This window comes from Apodemus sylvaticus, chromosome 3 (assembly GCF_947179515.1).
Source record: "Apodemus sylvaticus chromosome 3, mApoSyl1.1, whole genome shotgun sequence".
Classification (NCBI taxonomy): Eukaryota; Metazoa; Chordata; class Mammalia; order Rodentia; family Muridae; genus Apodemus; species Apodemus sylvaticus.
The window spans coordinates 89,312,462-89,318,461 of record NC_067474.1 but is presented as its reverse complement, the minus strand read 5'-3'; positions in this window follow the sequence as shown (position 1 = coordinate 89,318,461).

Genomic DNA, 6,000 nt, shown 5'->3' with positions numbered 1-6,000 from the left:
AAAGGTACCTTTTCATTTTGACTGTGGTGACCCACAATCTGCATAATAATCCAGTATTCACTAGTTGTATTAGATTCCTAGAGAATAATGGAGAGACAAAGAGGCCTTTAAAGGAGGAATTTTCTTACATAAGTGGGGTACTCACAAGACCAAGGTTATTACAATTTGGCTTTGCAAATGGGAATAAGGAAAACCATAGATCCAGAGCAATTAACTGTAAGTTATACAAAGAAGATTATGCCTACCATCACCACCCTCTTAAACAGAGAAGTAGACAGAGTCTCAACGCTATAACAAGAACATCATACTTTCAAAAAAAATGAGATTTTTAAGCATTTGTCTTTGTGGTTCCTATAATGAATCAGAAAACTGATTCTAATTTCATGAGACTTAAGAAAATACCTAACCTGGATTGCACTTAACAGGTTTTCCTAGTCTCCTGTTTTCTAACCATTGGTTGAAAAATTTGGCAACTTACTTTTGGAATCTGTTGGAAAATGAAAAGTTTTTATTAGTTTTGCAGGAATTAGATGATAGCATGGGAGTATTTTCAGCAAAAGCACAAAGATTATCAAATGGAGACTAGAACAGGAAGAAAAATGAAAGGAAAGAAAAGGAAAGGAAAAGAAAAGAGAAGAGAGGAAGGGAGGGGAGTAGAGGGGAGGAGAAGGAAGGGGAGGGGAGGGGAGGGGAGGGGAGGGGAGGGGAGGGGAGAGGAGAGGAGAGGAGAGGAGAGGAGAGGAGAGGAGAGGAGAGGAGAGGAAAGTGGGGTAGGGAGCTAAACAAAGAATTTTCACTTGAAGAACTTTGGAGGGGTGGGAAACACCTTAAGAAATGTTCAACATCATTAATCATTAGAGAAATGCAAATCAAAACAACCCTGAGGTTTGACCTCACACCAGTCAGAATGGCTAAGGTCAAAAACTCAGGAGACAGCAGGTGTTGGCGAAGATGTGGAGAAAGAGGAACACTCCTCCACTGCTGATGCGATTGCAAGATGGTGCAACCACTTTGGAAATCAGTCTGGCGGTTCCTCAGAAAACTGGGCATGACACTTCCTGAGGAACCTGTTATACCACTCCTGGGCATATACCCAGAGGATTCTTCAGCATGCGATAAGGACACATGTTCCACTATATTCATAGCAGCCCTATTTGTAGTAGCCAGAAGCTGGAAAGAACCCAGGTGTCCTTTAAAGGAGGAATGGATACAAAAAATGTGGTATATTTACGCAATGGAGTACTATTCAGCCATTAGAAACAATGAATTCATGAAATTCTTAGACAAATGGATGGAGCTGGAGAACATCATACTGAGTGAGGTAACCCAGTCTCAAAAGAGCAATCATGGTATGCACTCACTGATAAGTGGATATTAGCCTAGAAACTTTGAGTACTCAAGACATAATCCACATATTAAATGATGTCCAAAAAGAATGGAGGAGTGCCCCTGGTTCTGGAAAGACTCAGTGCAAGAGTATAGGGGAATTCCAGAACAGGGAAGCGGGAATGGGTAGATGGAGGAACAGGGGGAGGGAAGAGGACTTACGAGACTTTTGGGGAGTGGGGACCCAGAAAAGGGGAAATCATTTGAAATGTAAATAAAAATATATCAATAAAAAATTTAAAATAGAAATAAAAAAGAAACAGCTAAGAAATAACAATGGGAGACAAGTTTGAAGATAGAAAGCCCTGGGGAAAAAAATCAGGGGTCATGGATGCAAATATCAACAACAGAATATAAGAGCTAGAAAAAAGAATCTCAGATGCCAAAGATACCATAGAAAGCATTGAATCAACAATCAAAGAAACTGCAAAATGCAAAAAGCTTGTAACCCAAAACATCAAGGAAATCCAGGATACAATGTGAAGACCAAACATAAGGATTATAGGCATAGATGACAGTGAAGATTTACAACATAATGGGCCAGCAAATATCTTCAACACAATTATGGAAGAAAACTTCCCTAACATAAAGAATGAGATGCCCATGAACATACAAGAAGCCTACAGAACTCCAAACAGACCGGACCAGAACAGAAATACCTCCAGTCACATAACAATCAAAACTCAAAATGCACTACACAAAGAAAGAATATTAAAGTCAGTAAGAGAAAAAGACCAAGTATCATATCAAGGAAGACCTATCAGAATTGCACCAGAGTTCTCACCAGAGACCATGAAACCTAGAAGATCCTGGGCAGATTGCATGCAGACTCTAAGAGAACACAAATGCCAGGCAAGACTACTATGCCCAGCAAAACTCTCAATGACCATAGATGAAGAAACCAAGATACTCAATGATAAAACCAAATTTACACAATATCTTTCTACAAACCCAGCCCTACAAAGGATAATAGGTTAAAAATGCCAATATAAGGAGGGAAACTTCACTCTGGAAAAAGGAAGATAGTAACCTTCTTTCATCAAACCCAAATGAAGATAACCACTCAAACATAAGTATAACATCAAAAGTAACAGGAAGCAATTATCACTATTCCTTAATATCTCTTAACATCAATGGACTCAATTCTCCAATAAAAAGACATAGACTGACAGACTGGATACATAAACAGGACCCTACATTTTGCTGCATACAGGAAAAGCACGTCTGTGTCAAAGACAAACACAACCTCAGAGTAAAAGGCTGGAAACAGTTTTACAAGCAAATGGTCTCAGGAAACAAGCTGGAGTAGCCATTCTAATATCGGATAAAATTGACTTTCAACTTAAAGACATCAAAAGGGACACAGAAGGACACTTCTTATTAGTCAAAGGAAAAATCCACCAAGAAGAACTCTCAATTCTGAACATCTATGCTCCAAATGCAAGGGCAACCTTATTTATAAAAGAAACTTTACTAAAGTTCAAAGCACGCATTGCACCTAACATAATAATTGTGGGTGACTTCAACACTCCATTCTCCTCAATGGACCAATCCGGAAAACAGAAACTAAACAGGGACACAGTGAAACTAATTGACGCTTTGTACCAATTGCATTTAACACACACACACACACACACACACACACACACACACACACACCACATACACACACACACACACACATATATATATATATATATACATATATGTATATATATATATATATATATATATATATATATATATATATATATAAACATTTCATCCTAAAGCAAAAAATGGAAGGGGGGTGGGGAATGGGCAGAGGGAAGAAGGCTTATGGAACTTATGGGGAGAGGGGAACTGGGAAAGGGGAAATCATTTGGAATGTAAACAAAGAATATTGGGAAAAAACTAAAATGTATTCGCAGAAAAAAAGAAAGAAAAGAGAAGAGAGGAAGGGAGGGGAGAGGAGGGGAGAGGAGGGGAGATGAGGGGAGGGGAGGGGAGAGGAGAGGAAAAGAAAGGAAAGGAAAGGAAAGGAAACGAAACGAAAGGAAACAAAAGGAAACGAAAGCAGGGGGGAAAGGAGAGGAAACAGGACAGAAGATTGGAAAAGCATGAATGTAGGTGGTAGAAAAAGAAATGAACTTGAAAGTGTGATTTGTTTACATATTGGTTCAGAGTTCAATCACATTTGCTTGTAGAAGAAGTCAGCCTTGAAATGTATCACCTTTCTTAGTATCCCTAAGGCTGTTTGGAACTATTTGTTGTCTTGGTACCAAGAAACAAGGGAGATACCTCTTACTTCTTCCTGTCATTTTTTCCTTTGGACTACTACACATTTAAATGTGTAGTACACCTTAATTTTCTAATCTAACGTAATCTTTCTCAAATTCAACAATGAAAATACTGATAGAATGAAGTTGGAAACTCCCAGTGTTCAAAGAAGTCATTTTTTTCACCTATGGAAAATTTGCTATGGCTTAATGTCTTTGATTCTATACCCAGCCCACCTTCCTTGAACATCAGTCAAGTCTGGCTTTGGAATGTACTCTGCATCTTAAAGTAGGGACTGGTAGGGACTCTCCAGATCTTCAGCAGAGATGAATGCGCACTGAGCACAGTGAGCTTGTACCTGTGGAATTCTGCTCCTACCTGCAGGAGAAGATTAGAACACATCTTATTCTCAACTCTCATCTTTTCCTCTTAAAACACAGCGGTAAACTTCTTTGATGCTGATTTAATGCTTTCCACTGTTTGTGTTAATAAATCCCATTGTGGTGCTTTCTCTTCTCCTGACAAACCCCTTAGCTCTGAGAACAATATGAACATGTCACTGTAGTGGAAAGACCACTTACAATGGAAGACTGTTGCTGAGTACTAAGTATATCATTTTTATCAGAATCGCACTCTGAGCTTTAATATCCATAGAACAATTTTAGAACTGGAGCATAGTCTTTATTTAAAATAGATCAGCTCCTTTGACCATATAAATTATATTCCATACTTCCCTAAAATTGATATGTAAACATGAAAAATATCATAATGATTATTTTATGTTCAACTTCAAAGATAAAATGTTCACACCTGCTAATTTAAAACTAGTGAGAAAGCTTAAGGTTGAGATAGTCTTACATCCTAGGGGCCACCTTTTTGATGCTGGTTAGCTGCATTGGCCTGCTGCCTAGCTAGCTGCCTTCTCACTGTTTTTATTATACCCACAGACAAATGTTATTTCCAACATTAGCTGGAGAAGCCTCTCTTGAAATGACACATGATAACAGCAAAGACTCAAGGCTATTCACAATCTTAGAGTAAGTAAAGTCATAAACGGGACATTTAGAGCACAACCACTAAAGCATATGGATCACTGAGGAATTGGCGACTAGAAGAAATTCAAGAGCCTTAAGGGAGAAGGGTTGTGCAGCACTGACTTTGGTGTATGGCAGATTCACCACCATCATGACTGAACAGTAGCTATGACTACCTGCAATGGGTCTAAGCAAAAGAGGGTTCACCATTCATCAACCATGAATTGAGAAAGCCATAGTGCCTATTCATCCTTGCTCAACTACTGACTACAGATGGTTTCTGAGGACTAAGCAGTCATATCCCTATACACTGAAGGACAACTGGCCTCTAGTACATATACTCACAAACAGGTGGCCACACAGATAATCCTGGTAAACTCAACAGTTCTCAATAAAAATAAACAAACAAGCAAGCAAGAGGCATTCAAAAGAAATGACAAATAGAAACTATTTCTTTGGGCTCAGCCCAAATATATCAGCAATAATGACAACTGAATTTGAATAAAGCCATCACTGTGATAAAAGCAAATATATTTCCAGTCTTCTTAAGCACCTAAAAGCAAATGAGTGGGCTGGTGGCTTAAACTACAGATGCTCATTGTTTTCTTCTGGATCTCTCAGCACACAACAAAGCTTAGTCTGTGTTTGGTTTGAGCTTTGTGTGTTGACTTAGTACCACTGCATTAGTTAATTAATGTGCTGTCTTTCTTTTGGTCCTACCAAAGCGCCTCTGTATCCTAGCTTTGCATTGTAGTGTTGGAAATCTTTGTCACAAGTTTCCAAAAATATTGTTTTTTGAAAAATAAGTATCTTTGAGTAGACAGAAAAGAACAGTAAGTCAGAAATAGTCTGATAACAGTCAGAGAAACAGTAAAAACTATATTTTCAGGGATAGTTAATGGTTTGAGATTACACAACTGGAATAATTCATTTCCAGAAACAAAGAGTGGAGAGAATAAAAAATGAAGAGATTTATGGTATTTTTCTTAAAATTTGAATTATTCCCCATGTCTGTATATCTCTTCCAAGATTTGTCCAACATGGAACATGTGTTGGTATTTGTCTGAAATTGCTTGCAATGCTTCCAAATGCTAATCCTGCATGTTGGCCCAACCACCTCCACATCCTTTCTGTCATTGGGATTCTTCCATTTCACTGTTGAATGATGTTATATAGGCTGACATAAAATTTATAACAGAAATGGAAAAGGATATTCCATCAATGCTATCCTTATACATTAAATTATGTTATCTAATAACAAACAATTGATTGTGAATAAATCAAAACTCTTAAGTAGGTAAAACAGTAGAGGGAAAAACAA